Source organism: Bombina bombina, chromosome 4 (assembly GCF_027579735.1).
Source record: "Bombina bombina isolate aBomBom1 chromosome 4, aBomBom1.pri, whole genome shotgun sequence".
Lineage (NCBI taxonomy): Eukaryota > Metazoa > Chordata > Amphibia > Anura > Bombinatoridae > Bombina > Bombina bombina.
The window spans coordinates 302,737,103-302,760,318 of NC_069502.1; positions in this window are offsets into that span (position 1 = coordinate 302,737,103).

Sequence of the window (23,216 nt, forward strand, 5' to 3'; positions counted from 1 at the left end):
GGTTTTTTTAAGGGGGGTTTGGGTTAGATTAGGGGTATGTGGGTGGTGGGTTTTAATGTTGGGGGGCTTGTATTTTTCTTTTACAGGCAAAAGAGCAGAATTCTTTGGGGCATGCCCCGCAAAAGGCCCTTTTAAGGGCTGGTAAGGTAAAAGAGCTTCAAACTTTTTAATTTAGAATAGGGTAGGGCATTTTTTTTTATTTTGGGGGGCTTTGTTATTTTATTAGGGGGCTTAGATTAGGTGTAAGTAGCTTAAAATTGTTGGAATATTTTTTAAATGTTTGTAACTTATTTTTTTTATTTTTTGTAACTTAGCTTTTTTTATTTTTTGGACTTTAGTTAGTTTATTTAATTGTATTTAATTGTAGTTATTTGTAGGTAATTTATTTTATTAATTTAATGATAGTGTAGTGTTAGGTTTAATTGTAACTTAGGTTGTAACTTAGGTTAGGATTTATTTTACAGGTAATTTTGAATTTCTTTTAGCTAGGTAGCTATTAAATAGTTATTAACTATTTAATAACTATTCTAACTAGCTAAAATAAATACAAAGTTACCTGTAAAATAAATATAAATCCTAAAATAGCTACAATGTAATTATTAATTATATTGTAGCTATCTTAGGGTTTATTTTACAGGTAAGTATTTAGTTTTAAATAGAAATAATTTATTAAAGTATAGTGTAGTGTTCGGTGTAATTGTTAATTTCTCTTTATTTTAACTAGGTAGCTATTAAATAGTTAATAACTATTTAATAGCTATTGTACCTAGTTAAAATAAATTGAAAGTTGCCTGTAAAATAAAAATAAATCCTAAGATAGCTACCATGTAATTATTATTTATATTGTAGCTATATTAGGGTTTATTTTAAAGGTAAGTATTTAGTTTTAAATAGGATTAACTTAGTTAATAAGAGAAATATTATTTAGATTTATTTAATTAATATTTAAGTTAGGGGGGTGTTAGGGTTAGTGTTAGACTTAGGTTTAGGGGTTAATAATTTTTTTACAGTGGCGGCGGTGTAGTGGGGGGCAGGATAGGGGTTAATACATTTATTATAGGTGGCGACGGTGTAGGGGGGGCCAGATTAGGGGTTAATAAGTTTAATATAGGTTGCGGCGGGGTCCGGGAGCGGCGGTTTAGTGGTTAAACTATTTATTTAGTTGCGGCGAGGTCCGGGATCAGCAGGATAGGGGTTAATAACTTTATTATAGAGGGCGGCGGTATAGGGGGGGCAGGATAGGGGTTACTGTCAGGGAACATCACTCATTTGTGTTGCACACTTTACCTATGTACTTATTTCACACCACTTGTAATTTTGCTAACATTATTTTTGCTAACATAAGTTTCTGTCTGTTCTGCCTGTGTTCCACACCTGCTTCCTGTAGCCTAACCACAACGCTCAGAGCTAAGTTCCATGACCCACATACACTGTCTATATGATATCCTGTAAGCTGCAAAATACATTTTTTCTTTGCTACAAAATACATTTTTTTCTCCTCCTTCATGTCTGTCTTTTTTTTCATATATGATTATGCTACGGCTTGGCCAATAAGATGATGCTACGCACCAGAAATGCCCACGTGTGCCCAAATGTATCCACGTCTATATATTGTGCTTTTGGGTTCACAATAAACGAAACCTTTGCTAATGATAACCTGCCTGTGTGTGTTATTTTGGTAATTGTTTCCCAGACGTCTGAGAAGGTCACTGTTTTCATCCAAGACTCATCTTCCAATAATGTCCCGGGATAATTCCTAACAATCTGGTGTCAGAAGCTGGGATTGACCACTAAAAAGGAACCCTCGACGGGGTGAGTAATTTTGTCTAAAATTTTTTGACTTGATTTCTGTACCCTGTTGGGGGGGGCCGTTAAGGTCAATACATTTATTTGGGGGAATTGGTCTTTGGTAGAACCCGGGTGGGTAAAAAGTGTCTAGGCAGACCTCCATGGAGCTTAAGTTTAAGGTTTAATTTGGCCCTCTGAAGTCTTGGTTGAGACCAGTACCTTATTGCTGCTATTTATGTTTTGTCTTGTTATTGCAACTCTATTATAAGTACATATACGCAGGTGTAAGACGCACCGTTTACCGTGTCGAAAGTCACTGCCTAATGATGCACGGATAAACGATAGCACGGTGACACCTGTATAGAATGTGCACTTTTGCTTCATATTGTAATTGTTCTGTTATTTGAGTCATATGTATCATGAAATTATTTGTCTTATATGTTCTGTATTACTCATATTGTATACTGTTTGTATTTTAATATTGCGATTCTATTATGAGGACATAGACACAACTCGTGTCCTGTGTTCACTATCGCTCACCATTTCTTATTGTATTTTCATTGTATATTTCATTGCTGCTATTTTATTATAAGGACATAAGATTTATCTTGTGTCTACTATTGCATGAGTTAGTGGAGACAACAACTGACTTTAAGTACTGAGATACTCCGTCCTGGCTAGCAGTTTTGAAGACTACATGTAACAGTGTATGAAACAGCTGTTGTTAGTGACGGATTAGTCAGAACTTGCCTCCATTAGACGCTAAATCCCTTTGATTGTGTGTGTGTGTAAGGCTATTACTGGTCAGGGGTCATGGGGACCGGTCAAAGTAAACAAAGCCAAACTGAGGGAGAAACATGTAAACAATTTGTGGCCAGACAAGAGGATGTAGGGTGGGCAATGGTCATCCCATTTTTAGATGACGTCAGTGGCTATACAGAGTATATAGATCCAAGAAATGCATTTCCTAGGAATGGTTGTAATTGTAAATTTCATAAAGACATGTTAAGAGGTTTGTGTTTGGGAAATGAAAAAGCATTTGATTTGTATACAGGAGATCCCGATTGGGACATGCAATACATGAGACAAGCTGCTGAGTATTGGTTAAAATATTGTGACAGATATAAATTCAGTGGTAGTAATAGACACAGTAAAATAGATAAATCTAAACTTTCTAGAATTATTTTACGTCCTCCTCCAATAGTCTATGCGAAAAATGTCCCAGATACAATAGCCACTGCCCCTATGGCTGCGCCACCGCCATATGCGGGAATATATCCAAGTGTTACTAAATATAATGACGAAGATTTAATTGTGGCTTACAATACAACCAGAACACGTCCACCCCCTCCACTTCATGGAGATGTATAGGGGGCTGAGGCACCTGATGACGTAAGTGTCCAGGAGCCTCATAGAATTGAGCCTGCAAGAGAAGCACAAAATTTTGTAGTTACATCTGGTGGCCGTGTTAGTACTCGCCCAAGGAGATATAGTGACTCCGACTACCGCCCACGTCCGAATGTAACTTTGCCAGTCCATGGAATTCACACTCCCGAGTCTCCAGACATCTCTGTCTGCAATGAGACCAAACAACAATTAATGCCTTGGGTACCACAACCTATTCAAAAACATGAAGATGCAAATTGGGCAGGCCCCCTGCTGCATCTCTGGCACCAGTGCCATAAGTACTATGCCATATTTAATTGCTGGGGACCAAATGATTATCAAACCCCTCACGGCAGGTGAATTAAGTGATATTACCAGGGACTGCCCCGACCCTTTAAGACAACCTGCTGCCTGTATCCTTCACCTTAAACGATATTTACAGGGAGCCATGTATACACAAACTGACATTAAAATGATAATTGATAAATTGTATAATTATCACGAAAATGATGAATGGGATTGGACTAAAGTTCCTACAATACACACAAATGACACAAGCACCTCAGTCACTTCATATGGTTTAGCAAACCCAGTAACTAGGGCAACCATGTGGACAGAATTAGAAACTGAAATAAAACGCTGTAGTAAGACACAGCAATCTATGAGTGCAGTTTTAGCATGCAAGCAGAAACCTGACGAGGCAATTTTAGACTTTGCTAAAAGATTTTTTAAATGTTGGGCAGAGGAAGGAGGCTTATCCTCCGGGGATGGAATGGCTGTATTAAAGAATCAGACTATGTTAGGGTGTATGACACCAACAGACAGTCTTTTGTTAAAACAACTCATACCTGATTGGCCCAAAATGACCTCAAAGGAATTATTATCAGCTATTGAGTCCCGTCATGCTGCAGGATGTTTTGATAAAAATGTTAAGGGTGCATATGTTCAGGTTAATGATAACACACTTCCACGCCATAGGCAAAGGGGGGGTAGAGTTAATCAGGACCACAGACGCAACATGTGTTTTAATTGTGGGGAAACAGGACACTGGAAAAATGAATGTCCCCATCCGCCCCGTAAGGGCAGGGATAACTTTTATCCCAGGGACAACCACCGATCACACTCACCACCTAGACGTGACAACCGACCACCACAACACAGAATACAATGGCCATAGGGCTGCCCGGAGGGAGGCACCCTACTCTTACTGTCAGTATATTTATGAAAATCTTAGCAGTGCTATCCAAATAATATATATAAGTTTATGGCAGGGTTATAAACAAAATACAAAGAAATAGTAACCCTTATCAACCATGCACCTACTAGACCATACAATTAATATAAATATCTGAATTCTTTTATTTAGTTAATATCCATAAACATATTGAACTATATTTGGAATAAAAGGAAACTAAATAAAAGTTTATATGCGTTAAAACCAACTCTTAAGATATGCTATCCTTCTTACAAAACCCAGAAAAATATACCTTCACAATTCAGCCTTTTATTTATTTAACACAATGGGACTAAAAACCTTTAACATCTAAGCAATACAATTCTAAACAGTGTTTATAAAACAATAGGATAATATATATATTCTGCTATTTAACTGCAATTTATCCTAATACAAAATTAACTGACAATATCAGAACTTGCATAGATGAGTTACTTGGTCAATTAGACGCAGATTTAAACAATATATGTATATAGGCTGTGAAATGCTAACTTGAGAAAAACACACTGCTTCTTTAAATCTATTAAATACAAATTAACTATGCATATAACTTATCTTACAAAACCTTGAATACGTTACCAAAGTAAAAAGCAGTCGATATCCGATGTTCCTTGGTAGGAATTATTTTACCTCAGATCACCAATAAGTGTATATCGCAATCAATGAGAAGGGTAGATTCGCTTTGCTCAAGTAAAGTGGTATCTCACACCAGCGGGAACCAGTTACAAGTTTTAGCTTCAGCAGAAAATCTGTTTCTTTCTCTCCATTGCATTCACTTTTTATTTGGTTTTCCCATCACTGGTAAATTGTGGGTGGCCCTGCGGGAGCTGACCTTCCCATTGGTTATCTGGGAAGTCTAAATCGGATTGGCCCTTGGACATTTCATTTTTAACAGCCAGAGAGAACCTTCTGGCTGTAGTTCTCGCAACATAACACCAGGTGGCAGCACAAACAGACACAGCAACATTTGAAACAACTTAAGTCAGTATTTCTATGAAATGGTTATTAATTTTATCATAATTTACTGCGACAACTATTCATAATATTTGTTTTGGATAAGTTATGTCTTAATGAATTTTCTGATCATTTTGATATGAAACATCACATATCTAACATTATATTAAAATAACTTATATTTCATAGTTATATCACATCAAATATATATCTCATAGTCATATCACATCAAAGTAACTTCCATATTTTCATCTCACTATATTTTAAAAGATGTATGTGAAACTTTATAAACATTTATTTGTATGTTTATATGATATGACTTAATTCATTTCATGCGGCATTCCGTCTCTTTCTAAGATTGATGCTCATGACCAATGGTTGTCTGCAATAAAAATAGAAATAATTATTAGAGATGATCCAATCATTAATATGTGTATGGTCCATAAGTATTTATTTATATTCTTAAAAACACAGAGGCTAAGTAAGATCTTTTGTGTTTTCAAAACATATATATCATTTCTATGTATATCTGAATTTATCTGTCTGAAAAATATAAGCAAAACAGAGGTTATTACACATTTTTGACTGACTAAAACAGTTACCTCCCAAGCTTAGCAAATACCCATGTAATAATAATATAGAATTAGACAATTTCCTAAATTTCTATATTTAATACATTCTGGGGCATGTATTTAAACAGAGAGAGAAAAAAAATAAATGTTTATTTGCTGTCTGCTTACGTGAACTTCCAGAGTCACACCTTAGCATTTGTCTGTGTTTCCCAAGGCCTTTATTGCTCCACATGGGGTCAATCCATGAGGAATTGTAAAAGTCTTTAAAACAGCATATTTCCTGTTTAGCCAGCAGTGCAGATGTGTATTTGATAATTAACACCCATGTGCATAAAGTTGCCTCTCCATGATTTTGATCAGTTCCAAAAGGGTAATTCAGACATTTCGTCTCCATATATTTGCCTGTATCCTGAAACTATGTTATATTTTAGTTCCTTGCTAAATTATACAATTGCATAATTTAACATATTGAGTGTGTGAGATCTCCCAGAGATAATCCTTTGTTCTCCTTTCAGCCAAGAATGTCTCCTGTGCAATTGGAGTGGGGGAGATCTAATCCTTTGTCCTACAGACCATGTTCATATCCACAGATCTATCAAATAAAGACAAATATACCTCTATATATTATTTAATAATATTTCAAATACCTTGACATTACCCAAGGTTACATCATATTATAATCGTGAGCCCTACGTTACTCTTAACATAGAGGGCTCCGAATTACAATTCCTCGTAGATACGGGAGCTACTTGCTCCACTATCTCGGGCGAATTATACGATGGACCCTTGCGAGAGTCTAATCCCTCTGTGGGAATCACAGGTGTGCCAATTCCTACCTTCCGCACTCCACTCCTCACAGTTCAAATACCCGACTCTCCCAAAACTTTGTCCCACTCGTTCCACATTATCCGGGGTTGCCCCTTTAGTCTCCTTGGTCGAGACTTGATGGGTAAACTGGGAATAATGATGACAATATCACGGAACGGTGGCATGACGGTCGACTTTGACCTCAGTGAATCAGGCGAATCGCCCGAGGAATCACTGTCGTCGGAGACGGCCATGTTAAGCAATCAGATACATCAGGTTACTGACCATGTCCGTAATCTGCCTTCAGCCACAGATTTTGACACTCTCTTTGACAGCATTCCCCCTACCTTATGGTCAACAGGACCATATGATACGGGGACCATAGACTGCACCCCATATAGGGCAACGTTGCGTGAAGACTGCTCCCCAGTTTTCATTAAACAATACCCTATTAGTGACGACAAGCTGGAGGGCATAGGCCCCATGATAAAGGTATTTCTGGAGAAAGGTATTCTGAAACATACCATCTCCCCGTATAACACACCCATTAACCCCTTGCCTAAGCCGGCGGGCGGTTATCGTTTTATTCAAGACCTAAGGGCCGTGAATAAATTAATTATACCTCTCCCTCCCTTAGTCCCGGATGTGACCGCACTACTTACGGCCATTCCACACAATGCAGAAATTTTTTCTACCATTGATTTGGCTAATGCTTTCTTCTCTGTACCCGTTGATGTGGACACTCAACAGTTGTTCAGTTTCACGTACAGGGGGCTTCAGATGACCTGGAAAAAAATGCCCCAAGGATTTACCGATAGTCCGGCCGCATTCGGCCTAGTCCTCAATACCATGCTCAAAAGCTGGACCAGCCCCTGTGGTTCCGTCCTTTTGCAATATGTTGATGACCTGTTATTGTGTAGTACTTCATGCGAGGCAGGGGAAAAGGACCTAGTGGACCTTTTGTTGTTCCTCGCCCATGAAGGGCTCAAGGTGTCTAAACAGAAACTGCAAATCTGCCATCCACAAGTTGAGTACTTAGGCTTTGTCCTGTCCAAAGGCAAACGAGAACTCAGTGCAAAAAGAGTAAAAGCCCTCTCTAAACTGCCAAAGCCTGCCACTCCCAAAGAAATGCTGACCTTTCTTGGGATAATAAACTATTGTCAACAGTGGATACCAGACTGCTCCCACTACGACTCAATCCTCCGCACGGTTTGCCACAGTGACTCTCCACCCACAATTCACTGGACAGAGACTCTGACCCATGCATACAATGAACTTGCCAGGTCCATCACCACTTCCCCTGCCCTCGGCCTCCCTGACTACACAAAGCCTTTTCATTTGTACGCAAGGGAAAATTGTAAAACCATGGCGGCTGTCTGTGCCCAAGAGCATGGTAGTAACTCTTTCCGTCCTGTAGCCTTTTTATCTAAAAAGTTGCCCATCCCTGTGCAGGGTATGCCTTCATGCCTGCGATCCCTCGCAGCGTGTGCCATGGCCGTTGAGATGTGCGAACCTATCACACTGGGACATTCACTTGTTTTACATACCTCCCATCAGGTTTTGCACCTCCTTAACAATCTGCAAACACAACACATGACTGCCCAGAGACTTAGTGGTTATGAAATACTGCTTACCAGTACTTCTGAGTTAACCATTAAGTACTGTGCAACTAACTCAGGCCCTGCGTCTATTCTCAAGGCCTTGTTATCCTCTGACGTACCACAATCTGACCTCCCCCTTCACGACTGCATTGCACTCATTCACTCCAGCACAACACCACGCCCTGACCTCAGGGACACCCCTATTCCGGGAGTCCCTGACGTCTTTGTGGACGGCTCATGTCGCCGCCCAGATGACCACACGTACCTTGCAGGATATGCAGTGGTCCAGCCTCCCGACATTGTTATTGAATCTTCCTGTGTCATGCATAATTCTGCTCAGGCAGCTGAATTAATAGCTCTCACTCGAGCCTGTGAACTTTTTGCTGATGCCTCTGTAAATATCTATACCGACTCCAGATATGCCTTTGGAGTGGTACATGATTTTGGCATGATTTGGAAACAAAGAGGTTTCAAGTCTGCCGACGGTAAAAGCATCAGTCACACCACACTTATCACAGAACTCTTACAAGCTATCCTGCTCCCAAAAGAAATAGCTGTAATACACTGTAGAGCACATACTAACCTTAACAATCCTATTGCTAGGGGTAATGCATTAGCTGACACAGTAGCCAAACAAGCAGCTAAGATCTCTCCATTTCAAGACAGTGTTTATCCCATACTTGTGGCACCCTCTCTGGTCGACGATGTGCTCACATCGTCACTACAGCAGTTTGCCACTGTCACTGATATCAAATACTGGGTCTCTCAGAAGCTCGAATTAAACCCTCAGGGGTTTTATTCGAAAGAGGGGAAAGATGGGACAATCATTGGTATCCCTGAAACTAGTGCACCCATTTTTATTTCACAAGCCCACGGTGTCAGTCACCTGAGCATCCACAACACTTTACAGTTAATCAAACCTTACTTCTGCATACAAAATCTACAGTTACATGTACAATCTTACATTAACCGTTGCATCACTTGTCTGCAAACCAAACACAACAATAAACCTGCAAAACATGAACATCTATCACCACCATCCGCACCTTTCACCCACCTGCAGATAGATTTCACACACATACCTAAAACAGGAACCAAACAGTTTTACCTGCTGGTCATAGTTGACCAATTTTCTCGCTGGCCTGAGGCCTTTCCTACCACTAGGGAAGACGCAAAAACAGTAGTGAAGCACCTTTGCACTGATGTCATTCCCAGATTTGGTTGCCCCCTGCAGATTAACTCAGACAATGGCCCAGCTTTTGTTAGTAAGGTATTGCAGGAATTGGTAACTCACTTACAGATAAAATGGAAGTTTCACATACCATATCACCCCCAGAGCTCAGGGGTGGTAGAAAGGATGAACCGGACCATTAAGGAAAAACTCCTTAAGGCCACGGGAGGGAATTGGGTCAAATGGCAGGATCATTTACCTGCAGTCTTAGCTGAGGTACGGATGTCCCCAAACAAATCCACTCAGCTGTCTCCTTTTGAGATTTTAATGGGTAGACCGTTCCCCACTCCCTGGGTCAGGAACCCACACATAGTCACTGGTGATTTAGATTTAATCAGGGAACGATATGTACATGAATTAATCTCTGTTTTGAATGGCAACTATGGTGATGTGGCTTCTCGTTTTCCTCTTCCCTCACAGGAACCAACCCACAGCTTCAAGGTCGGAGACACAGTGTGCATCAGACAGCTGAATAAAGCAAAGAAGGGAGGCTTCCCATACGGTCCACCTACCGAAGTTGTGGCCATCACTCTTACTGCCATCCTCACAGCCCAGGAGCCCATCTGGATCCACGCATCTAGGGTAAAGCTCTGTCCAAAGAGGGGTGAAGCTGGCTGTCTAGTCCCTTCTGAAACATCTGTATCACCAGTCCAGGACGTCTCAGACAACAGTTGTGCCTAAAGAGGGGTGAAGTGTTCACAAAGTCCCTTCTGTAACACCTGTAGCATTCTCGACTGCCAGTCCAAAGAGGGGTGAAGTTGGTCGCACAGTCCCTTCTGTAACATCTATATCCACAGCACGTTTCTGCAACAACATGATCGCCATTCAGGGGTCCCCCTGTTTGGTATACCTGTACCTCCTTTCCTCCTTGCTCTTGGTTGCAATACCCGGATGGATAATAGCCTCCTGCTATTATGAGACACCGGACGAACAATATGGTATTGCCCCTGTTTGTAATTACTTCATCACTCCCCCTGACTCACTCCAGAAACAAAACACAACCAAGAACTCAACAACCCTGCCAACACCACATGTTCCAGCCCTCCGTAGAGCCCGAAGGTCAGCAGACCGGACCCCTTTCAGGGTGATCGAGCACATACCCTCAAAAATGGCCATTACACAAACCACATCACCACGCTCTACAACCTTTTGGTACAATTCTTCAAATCTCCACGTTGCCACCTATGCCTTTGACTATTGTGACATTATTCTATGCCCCAGGGATGTAGTAACACAGTGTAACATTTACCACGATATCCCTTCCAGGTCATTCTATATGTGTATAGGGAGGGATGATACTAGTAATGATGATTGTAAATACTCGAATGCTGATGGGTGGGATGCAGATGGAGGCCTTAGATGGGGAAGTGTTATATTCACCGAGAAAGATAGAATTAGGAGATCCTTAATGGAAAGAATGACCCTTTCTAAGTCCGGACTTTGCCTTTCGGCAGGTAAACCCGGACAGAGTATGAAACTTACTTTGACTATTGAAAACCCCAGTCCAATTGATAGTGGCCCTTATATGCTCTCTTTTTGGGAAAGAGGGGCCTTATCCCGAGATAAGGGTGGTTTCCAGCTTCAAGATATGGTTAATTACTCTGAATGGAACAAAATTGTCACTAAATTTTATCAAAACCTTGGTCAAAACCTAATTAATACCCAGTCCCCATCTCAGGGCATGTTTGCTATAGCTGATCCCTCACCAAGAGATACTATGGCCTTAGAAACAGGTTATTCAGACAAAAACCTTTGGTTAGAATGGATGGCCTTTTCAGCCAAACAATATAATAGATCAAATTGTTATGTTTGTGGTAATGCCCGGCCCCATTTAGGTACTGTCCCCCTTAACATCCCTAGTAACGCTGAGTCCTGCTTTCTCAGCCTGTATACTAATACCATTGTTAATCAGTCAACCTGTATTGCCTGGAAGGAAAAATACCCCATTATTACTAAAACCCTACACCTCGGTGAGGGAATTTCTATATATCCTGGTAACTACACTTGTTATAGGGGCACAGGAAAAGGTAGATTCTTAGGTAACTTTACATCTGGGTACTGTTATACGTACACCTATAACCACATTCAGTCGTTAGGTGACATATATTGGATTTGCGGGGATATGAAAATCCGCATTAGGCTAGAGGGACAATGGTCTGGGGAATGTGCTCTAGCAAAAGTAACCATGCCTCTCCACATTTTAGGTGTAGATGGCATACACACTCACCACACCTCCTCTCATCGTACACGGAGACAGACTAAGGCTATCCCAGGTAGCTTTGACCCCCATGTATACATAGACGCTATAGGGGTCCCAAGGGGGGTCCCAAATGAATTTAAGGCCCGTGACCAGGTTAAAGCTGGATTTGAATCCATCTTCCCCATCATAACTGCCAATAAAAATGTAGACTGGATAAACTATATATTTTATAATCAACAACGTTTTGTTAATTATACCAGAGATGCAGTTAAAGGCATTGCTGAGCAACTCGGCCCAACCTCTTACATGACATTCCAAAACCGCATGGCCTTAGACATGCTTTTAGCAGAGAAAGGAGGGGTGTGTAAAGTTCTTGATGATCAAACTGGTGGGTCATGCTGTACATTCATACCAGATAATACAGGTCCCACTGGAAAAGTAACGCTTGCTATTAAGAAATTGGAAGAATTATCCATTGAATTAAAGAAAAACTCAGGCATTGATAACCCCTGGGATAAATTCTTCACTGGCTTAGGCTTCCTAGACTGGCTAAAAAATATTGGTACCTTTATTGTTTTCCTTGCTTTGTTTATACTATTCTGTTATTGTTGTTTTAAGATAGTTGTTTTCTGCATTGCTAAACATACACGCCTGCCACCCCAAACCCCTATCTCACAATACCTACAGGTTCTACCACACCAACCTACTCGAACTCCACAACATCGTCGATACCATCCTACTAATACCACATACAAAAATGTCCCATTCCACTCCAGACGTTAGTCCAGTAGTAGTCATTGTTATGACTAAAGAGGGGAATTGTCAGGGAACATCACTCATTTGTGTTGCACACTTTACCTATGTACTTATTTCACACCACTTGTAATTTTGCTAACATTATTTTTGCTAACATAAGTTTCTGTCTGTTCTGCCTGTGTTCCACACCTGCTTCCTGTAGCCTAACCACAACGCTCAGAGCTAAGTTCCATGACCCACATACACTGTCTATATGATATCCTGTAAGCTGCAAAATACATTTTTTCTTTGCTACAAAATACATTTTTTTCTCCTCCTTCATGTCTGTCTTTTTTTTCATATATGATTATGCTACGGCTTGGCCAATAAGATGATGCTACGCACCAGAAATGCCCACGTGTGCCCAAATGTATCCACGTCTATATATTGTGCTTTTGGGTTCACAATAAACGAAACCTTTGCTAATGATAACCTGCCTGTGTGTGTTATTTTGGTAATTGTTTCCCAGACGTCTGAGAAGGTCACTGTTTTCATCCAAGACTCATCTTCCAATAATGTCCCGGGATAATTCCTAACAGTTACTAGGTATAATGTAGGTGGCGGCTGTGTCCGGGAGCGGGGGTTTAGGGGTTAATACATTTATTATAGTTGCGGCGGGGTCTAGGAGCTGCGGTTTAGGGGTTAATAACTTTATTGAGTTGCGGGGGGCTCCGGTATAGGGGGTAGAACAGTGTAGTTAGTGTGGGTGCTTAGTGACAGGCTAGCAATAAAGCTGTCAAAAAGCCGAAGAGCAGCGAGATCGGATGAGTGATAACTCTCACAATCCGCTGATCATCGCCCCTTACTTGGTGCGCGGCTTTTTGACAGTTTTTTTGATAACTTAGGCAAAATTTTGAAGGTCCGCAAGAGCTGAGGGACACTAGGGGAAGCTGGACACCCAAATATTTGAGGGATTTTTCTTGTAGATTTAGGGGGCAGATATGTTTTATTGAATGGAAAGAGGCTGTCGGTAGGGAAATATTTAGAATTTCTGACTTATTTTTGTTTACCAGAAAGTTCGAAAATCTGCCAAAGGTATTGAGTTGATCAAGTACTTTTGGGATAGTGGAGTGTGGGTTAGAGATTGTGAAAAGTACATTGTCTGCATATAAGGCAATTTTAAAGTTATGTGGGCCAATAGTAATTCCTTCAATTTCTGGGTCCTGTCTAATGTATGCGGCTAAAACTTCCATTGTGAGGATAAATAGTATGGGTGAGAGGGGACAACCCTGCCTTGTACCATTTCTAATGTGGAATGATTCTGACAGCATTCAATTAGCTTTTACTCTAGCAGAGGGGTGTGTATATAAGTTAAATATCCTCTTTATCATATTGGGGCCGAATCCCTGGGTCATTAATGTTTCTTTTAAGAACATCCAATTTATACGGTCGAATGCCTTTTCAGCATCGATTGTTACGAGTACCGCTGGGATCTTATTTAATTTGGCATATGAAGTTAATGTCACTGCCCTGATTGTATTGTCCCTCGCCTCCCTCCCAGGGGTAAAACCAACTTGGTCCATGTGAATTAGTGAGCACAGGATCTTATTAATTCAAGTGGCTAAGATTTTGCCCAGGATCTTGGCATCTGCATTTAGGAGGGATATGGGTCTGTAACTGCCAGGGTTGGTGGGATCCCTGTTGGGTTTCGGGATGACCGAGATGTGCGCCATTAGCATTTCCTTTGGAAGTGAGTGGTTGTCATCGAATGCTTTAAATAGGGGAGTAGTGATGGGGCCAAGATATTTTTAAAAGCTTTGTAGTAGGCGTTAATCAAGCCATCTGGCCCAGGGCTTTTCCTGGAGGGTAGATCGTGTATCGCTTTAAGTATTTCTGTGAATGATATAGGCTCCTCCAGTGCATCCCTCTGTGAGATATCTAGATTGGGTAAGTCTGCCTTCCTCAAATAATCCCTCATTAATTCTATGTGTTCAGTTGAGGTGTCACAATTTAAGTTGTATAGCTGAGTGTAAAATGTGCCAAAGTGGTCTGCTATTTGTTTGCTGTCAAATAAACTCTGATTATCCGGCGTGACAAGTTTGTTTATTTGGGATCTAAGTATTTGGGCTTTTAGGAGCTTTGCTAAGAGATGGCCTGTGCGATTACCCTCGTCCGCATATAGTTTCCTAATGCCTACAGCTTTTCATTGCGCCTCCTTTATTAATATATTGTTGAGGTCCTGTCTGACCCCTAGAAGTTGTTTATAAATTATATTGTCAGTTGGCGCGTTTTTGTGTGTAAGTTCTAGATCTCTTAGCAACTTAGTTAGCATTTCCATTTTCTCGTTGTATGTTTTTTTTCGATATGCATTCCCCTCTCAATACCGCTTTATGGGCTTCCCAGATTGTGTTGGGATCTATGTCTGGGGTAGTGTTAATTTGGAAGTATTCTTGTAGGGATTTTGCAAGCGTTGCTGCAACGCCTGGGTCCTGGAAAAGGGAGTCGTCCATTCTCCATATATAGGGCGTGTTGGGGCGATCAGGCCAGCTCAGATCAATACTTATCCGAGAGTGGTCCGACCAAATGGTTGGCTGAATATCTGAATCTTTAACCAGTGAAAGGTGGTTTCTGTCTATCAGTAGATAATCTATTCTCGTGTACACCAACCAGGGATGCGAGTAGAAGGTGTAATTTGTATTCTCCAAATGTCGATCAAACCTAGGTGTGTCAGGCAATTGGATATTGCGGTTGGGGGTCTGGTTTTAGTTAAGGGGTTGCCTGTGGATGAATCCAATTTAGGGTCCAAAGTAGTGTTTAAATCCTCTCCCAAAATTAAAGCACCTCTCTTGTTATCTGCTACTAATTTAGATAAATGATTAAAGAATTTGGGTTTGTTACTATTAGGAGCATATACATTCACTAATGTAACTGGGTTGTTGAACAGGGAGCCAACTAGGATTAATATTCTACCGTCATCATCTGTGATTTTGTTCTGCAAAATGAAATGGATGCTTTTGTGTAGTAGGATGCCTACCCCGTTTCTTTTTTTTTATCTAGGAGGGAGTTGAAGTAACTCGTAGAATGTGACTTGGACTTGCAAGCCTGGGTTCTGCAGTTTTTATAAAGTGGGTTTCCTGTATAAATATAATAGAGTCTCTATGTCTCGCAAAGCACCTGAGCGCTATTGAATGCTTTGTGGGTGAATTAAGCTAGTTGACGTTTTGTGATATGATGTTAAGTGTCTTGTCAGTCATAAGTGGTCGTAGGGGGATTTCCGCTGTGTGTGAGGGAGTGGTCTTACCGTTTTTTGACAGTTATGTAGAACTAAGGCATATCTCCAGGGGAGAGGTCGCGAGAGCATATAGGAGCAAAGAGGAGAACAGAAGGAGAAGCAGAGTGACAGTCTCAACATTATTGAAGCATTTCTGGCAAAGAAAAAAGAAAAAAAAAACAATGAAAACAGTGTAATTCAACAGAAATAACACATTTTTTCAGGGTAAACACAATAACAATTGTTGATATAACAAGTAGTTTGGGTATAACTAACAGTGTTGCCCGAACACTTAAGAAATTAGTAGCCATGGGCACTACTTTAGGGGGGGTGAGCAGCTGGCTAAATGACATCCAGGTCCTGTCTCGGCGGCATGTCACACCAGGGGGAGGGGAATAAGGGGTGTTAAGTGGTCCATACACTATACAGTAAGCAGGTCAGCTTGGTTCTGGCTTCTTCTAATAGATTTATAACCTTATAACACATACAAACCATTTAGCAAAAATATCACCACATTGCAACAAGTTTCAGCAAAATAGAAAGGCAACCATTTCCTTTTAATAAAGTGAAATCAGTTCTTTGCTGCTTCTAAGATGTTGGCTCGAAGCCAACGAAAGCCCCAGTCTCTTTATATGAGTAGGATCTCCGTCTATAGAATATGAAATCATGTTGGATCAGCTTCCTCCCCCATCTGGCTCTGAGTGTTGTTTAGCGCATTCCTCTTTTTCTTGGGGATTGTCGACCATTCTGTGCATTGAGGCCTTGATGGAAAATTGTTGGGGATTCTGTTGTCTTTACTGTTATTTTTCAAAGAAGGGAGGGAAGGCTTGGGGATTCCCAGCTGCTTACAAAAGGTATCCAAGTCCTCAGAGTCTCTGTAAATGTAAACCGTCTCTCCCTTTATGACTTTTATGGAAAACGGGAACCCCCACCTGTTTGGAATGTCCAATTCAGATAGATGTAAAGTTAGGAACCAGGCTTCTTTGCATTTAGCTAAGGTTAGAGCACTAAGGTCAGCGTATATTTGAATTGAGTCCTCTCCAAACGTGATAGGAGACTTTTTTCGTGCTGCTTGCAGTATCCTCTCCTTATCCACAAATTTATGACAGCATAAGACTATGTCCCAAGGAGGCGCTGTATTTGTGGGCCTAGCTCTTAGAGCCCTATGAGCTCTATCTATAGGTATTGTTTCTTCTGCTTTCAGGTCGAGCAAATATTTAAACAGATTTTGTAGATATGAGGCTATCTGTGCTGGGTGTATTTGTTCAGGTACCCCTCTTATACGTAAGTTCTGGCGCCGACCTCTATTGTCGAGATCTTCTACTTGTGCTTGTAGTTGTAGTATTGCAGAGTTTTGTTGTTCTATAGTCATCGCCATGTTATCTGACGTTATAGCTGCCTCTTCAACTTGTTCCTCTATTTGCAATACTCTGTGTCCTAAAGCGGTCACTTCACGTTTTACTTCTGCCAACCCATCTTTAATAGCTTGGTTTACTTGGGTCATAAAGTGAGAGAGATCATCTTTTGTGGGTAATGTGCTGAGGTCTGCCCTTGTGAGTGGTGTAGCCTGTTCCTCTCTATGATGGGGGGAGCAATCGCCCCTGACTGGGTCATCTGCTAGAGTGGTGTCCCTGTGCACTACTGGTTGGCCCTTCAAAGGGCTTGAAAAATGTATTTAAATTAGACGCTGTTTTAGTTTGCTTATCCCCTTTAGATTTATTTCTAGAAGCCATGGTAGGTAGTGGAAGGTAGTAAGAGGTATGATGTCACCTCTTATTAATTGAGCTTAGGGTTTAGTCTCTTGAAAATTATTGTTATATGTTATATGTTATGGGGCCTCTCAGTGCCCTTTTCAGTTTCAGGTTGTTGCTCTTATGCTGAGCTGCTGTTTATAACCAGATGGAGTTATGTCCTGCCTTTTGTGAGGTCCCGATGGGATTGGGGAGTGTGATGTTATCTCCACAAGAGGGGTAGTAATTGTGGTGCGCTGATGGTGACTAACAGGTCTGAAGGCGAGCACGAGTCAGGGAGCGCTGTACAACTATTGTGCTGCATGAGCTGTAGTGATTCCCCAGGTCACTGTGTTATACGTGTGGCAATATGTGACATTAATACCTGCTGTCATGTGGTTCCTGGTCTCTGCGCTTCTGAACCCGATATTCGTTCCCGCTGTGTACCTGCAGAGTGTACAGCTATGGTGCTTGCTTTTATAAATGTGTCATCAGTGGGTTACATGGAGCTTGCATTTTTAGGCTGTGACCTTCTTCTTCAATCATTCGCTGTCTGTGCTGATCCAACCTCTTCATGTGTCCCCAAATAGTTACCGTTTTTTTTATCTGCCTATCTGCTGCATTTCTGTAGCATTAAACCCCCTGGAAGTTCAGCCGCTAAGAACAGGAGCTCCGGAGCTTCTTTAAATTTCGGCCATGTTCTTCCTCGGATGGCTCCGCCCCCCGGAGAATCATCATTTTAATGGTGTTAATTCTTCCTAGCCAGGAAATATTTTTTGATGACCATGATGAGGTAAGATGCGCAACATCTCTAAGGAGTCTCCCATAATTAAGTTCCAATAATTTATTAGTTTTTAGGGGTTAAAAAACTCCCAAGTATTTTAGAGATTGTAGTTGTATTTTGAAAGGATTACCTGAATGTAAGTTCTGTACTTCTGTATTCTCCATATTGATGAGTTAGACTTCAGATTTGTTTAATTTACAAAAAAAATGTATACTAATGCTTTAACTCATCAAGTACCGTGGAGAGAGAGAGAAAGGGTGGCGTCAGAGTCATCAAAACTTAATCTGCAAACATACGCCTAGATTACGTGTTTTGCGCTAAACAGGGTGCGAAAATAACGCCAAAAAAGTTGTGTTATTTCACTCGCCATAGCGCTGCCATTATGAGTTACTGAAAGCCTCCTTCTGCTGTGCGTTATGGTGTGTAAAGCTCCTTACCGCACAAAAGCTGAGTGCAGATTTGATGTGCTTGTGCACGCTTTCCACCATAGACATCAATGGGGAGAAAGTGTTAGAAAAAAAATAACACCTGCAGTGCGGAATGGCAAACGCCGTAACGCAACCCCATTGATGTCTATGGGGAAAAGAATGTTACATTTAAACCTAACACCTTAACATAAACCCCTAGTCTAAACACTCCTAATTCACCTCTCCCGACATCGCCCACACTAAATAAAGTTATTAACCCCTAATCCTTCGCTCTCTGACATCGCCACCACTAATAAAAGCTATTAACCCCTAATCCTCCCCGACATTGCCGCCACTAAATAAAGTGATTAACCCCTAATCCCCCACCCTAATAGAAAATATCAGGTCTGTTGTAAGGGAAACTATTTATTTCAATCAGATTGCGTTTTACACAAGAACTGAGCATTTCATTCCAGGCTTAATCATATGGTGGTTTTCATATGACACATTGTTTTTATATGACACATTGATTTTTATCAATTTTATGCAATTGGCACCTTATCTCTTGTTTAGAGTTGAAATTGCAATATATGCAAATATATTCTAATATAGAGTATAATATAGAGTTTTACAGTGACCAGTCACTTTAATATAGTGAATATAGTGCATTTGTACTACATCTTTTGAATGTAGTGCTTTTGTATTGCATCTTTAAGACATATAGTATATGGTATTTTATGGAGAAAATAAACTAACAGTTTTTCATTGTATATCCTTTTTTCTGGTTGTTATCATTTTGAAGCTTGACTAGCGCTGTTCCTACCCCCTTTTTGTGTCTTAAATATTTCCTAACAGCTTATTGGGAGAGCTGTATATAGGAACAGCTATAAGTTACCACTAGGGTTGCGCTGTGTTTATTTTGTATACTTTTGTTAGTGTACTTTGTAACAGTTTAGTTTTCAGTTTTGTGAAACATTTTTGTTTTGTAATATCCATAAGTACTGGTCTCAGATGGCGGTATGGACTGTGTCGGTATAGGCTGTAACGCAAGCATTTTAGTCGGACCGCACAACCTGTAATACCGGCGCTATGAAAATCTCACACTCAAAAGTAATTTTTTTGAGTGCGGAATGGACATTGTGTTACAGGCTTGTAATATACGTTCCTGGCCATTCCAGCGTAATGGCCAATTTTTCAGCGTTAAAATTCGTAACACAAAACTCGTAATATAGGTGATAGTTAGTTTATATTGCTTGTGGTCAATGGGTATTCTGTGGATATCTACAGTGGGACAAAAAAGTATTTAGTCAGCCACCAATTGTGCAGGTTCTCCCACTTAAGAAGATGAGAGAGGCCTATAATTTTCATCATAGGTATACCTCAACTATGAGAGACAAAATGTGGAAACAAATCCAGACAATCACATTGTCTGATTTGGAAATAATTTATTTGCAAATTATGGTGGAAAATAAGTATTTGGTCAATATCAAAAGTTCATCTCAATACTTTGTTATATATCCTTTGTTGGCAATGACAGAGGTCAAACGTTTTCTGTAAGTCTTCACAAGGTTGTCACACACTGTTGCTGGTATGTTGGCCCATTCCTGCATGCAGATCTCCTCTAGAGCAGTAATGTTTTGGGGCTGTCGCTGGGCAACACAGACTTTCAACTCCCTCCAAAGGTTTTCTATGGGGTTGAGATCTGGAGACTGGCTAGGCCACTCCAGGACCTTGAAATGCTTCTTACGAAGCCACTCCTTCGTTGCCAGGGTGGTGTGTTTGGGATCATTGTCATGCTGAAAGACCCAGTCACGTTTCATCTTCAATGCCCTTGCTGATGGAAGGAGGTTTGCACTCAAAATCTCACAATACATGGCCCCATTCATTCTTTCATGTACACGGATCAGTCGTCCTGTTCCCTTTGCAGTGAAACAGCCCCAAAGCATGATGTTGCCACCCCCATGCTTCAAAGTAGGTATGGTGTTCTTTGGTTGCAACTCAGCATTCTCTCTCCTCCAAACACGACGAGTTGTGTTTCTACCAAACAGTTCTTTTTTGGTTTCATCTGACCATATGACATTCTCCCAATCCACTTCTGGATAATCCAAATGCTCTCTAGCATACTTCAGACGGGCCTGGACATGTACTGGCTTAAGCAGGGGGACATGCCTGGCACTGCAGGATCTGAGTCCCTGGCGGCGTAGTGTGTTACTGATGGTAGCCTTTGTTACGTTGGTCCCAGCTCTCTGCTAGGACCCCCCATGTGGTTATGGGATGTTTGCTCACCGTTCTTAAAGAAGAAGATACAGGTCTGTGAGAGCCAGAAATCTTGCTTGTTTGTAGGTGACCAAATACTTATTTTCCATCATAATATGCAAATAAATTATTTCCAAATCAGACACTGTGATTATCTGGATTTGTTTCCACATTTTGTCTCTCATAGTTGAGGTATACCTTTGATGAAAATTTCAGACCTCTCTCATCTTCATAAGTGGAAGAACTTGCACAATTGGTGGCTGACTAAATACTTTTTTGCCCCACTGTATATGCAAAAACCGTTATGGGCAACCTTGTTTCATTCCATTGCATAATTAAAATAGTTCTGAATAAATGCCATTTACTCAAATTTGTGTTGTAGGGAAAGAATATAAAGCCATTATGCATTCTATAAAGAGTGTAGGGAATCCGAATTTATATAGAGTGGTCTCTAAGAACGCCCAATCTTTTCTATCAAACGTGTTTTCAGCCTCTGTTGATAGAAAGATCGCTGACATCTTGGTAGTTTTTAAATAATCAGTCAAATTTAGTATTTTTATGGTATTATCCCTTGTTTCTCTCCGAGGCAAATGGGCAATCAAATCAGGCAGAACTGTGTTCATTCTACTTGTTTCAGCAAATAGTTTAAGGTCTATGTTTAAAAGGGAGATGGGTCTAAAATGTGCAGGGTGATCAGGTTTCTTCCCCAGCTTGGGTAACACTGTGATATGTGCTTGTAATAGTGTGTCATGGAATTTACCTCCTTGGTCAATATGATGGAACAAATTCAGAAGATGCAGTATGATAAGATTCTCAAAATGTTTGTAATAGATGCCTGACTATCCACCTTACTTGGTTTTAAAGATTTGATTGCTTCTGAAATTTCCCTACTCGATATAGGAGTATTTAAACTGTTTATCATTGCTGGTGTTAGTTGGGGAATATTAATGGACTGTAAATATGCATTACATTTGGCAAGATGTGAAGTGTCATTTCTCTCAGGATATAAATTATGGTATTATTTTAGAATAACTTGGCTATTTTAAAGGCATCTTCATCCATAACATCACCTTCTCCTTTGATGGAGTGAAAATAGGTTTTATTACATTTAGTTTTTTAAAGCTCTGGCCAGTGACCTAGCCGGCTTATTTGCTTCAATATAATATTTTTTTTTCTAGGTATAATGCCGAATTATGAGCTTTTATGTGGAGATATTTATTTAATTTATTTTTAGAAAAGGTAAGTTATTCTAGGAGAGAATTGTTAGAGGGACTCAATTTATGAAGGTATTCTAATGGATCTATCTCCCAGGCAATGTGTTCTTATTTGTGTCATTGATATCTGGTATTAACAATAATGACTCATCTAGTTTCCAACAAAATTAGCAGATAGGAGCTGAAGGCCATGTTAATTTACAATTTACCAATGAGTGATCAGACCATGTGCTACCCGGCAAGCAAGTATTTATCAGGTTATCTCTCTGCAGCACTATTAGAAACTTACCTTTCTTCTTTTACAATCTCACCGCTTCTGTGGAAGATGTATTACTGCTTTGCAGCTCCTGCTGTATATACCTGTCACTGGTTCTCTCTTACCATCTGGCAGTTCTCATATAAGATTTGCTCCAGATCCTGAGATCAGCTGTTCTAAGGATAAGTTGTTTCTCTCTCTCTGTACCATTGTACTTCTCTTTAGCTGTACTTTAATCACCTGTTTCTGTATAGTATATATTACACTTTATTCATAGTCCTCTAAACAAATACATTAGTAGATTATAGTAACTGTAGGTACTGATTCCTGCCTTAAAGGAATATCACCTTTTTGGCAATTTAATTTTTTGCAACATATGTTCAATTTATTTATATAAATTCTGTATTACTATTATTATTATTATTATCAGGTATTTATAGAGCACCAACAGATTCCGCAGAGCTGGACTAAGGTTTAATCCTCCACCTGCATAGTTATACCTGACATTAGTACTTCTTGCTCAGAACCTAACCTTTGCCTATCAGAATCTGTGACCATTCCAGTATACTAGTAGAGTTAAAATTGTTACAGAATAATCAAGCAAAAAATAATGGATCCAGCTGATATGGCAAACCACGTTGTTATTCAAAGAGTGGATTACCTATCTCAAGGATTTAAAGAGTTACAACTGAAGAATGAATTCCTCAGGACTTTTATCAGGAATAATTTGTCATCCAAGGCTTCATCTAATACTACTAGTACAACTCTTCCACCACATTTTGATTCCCTT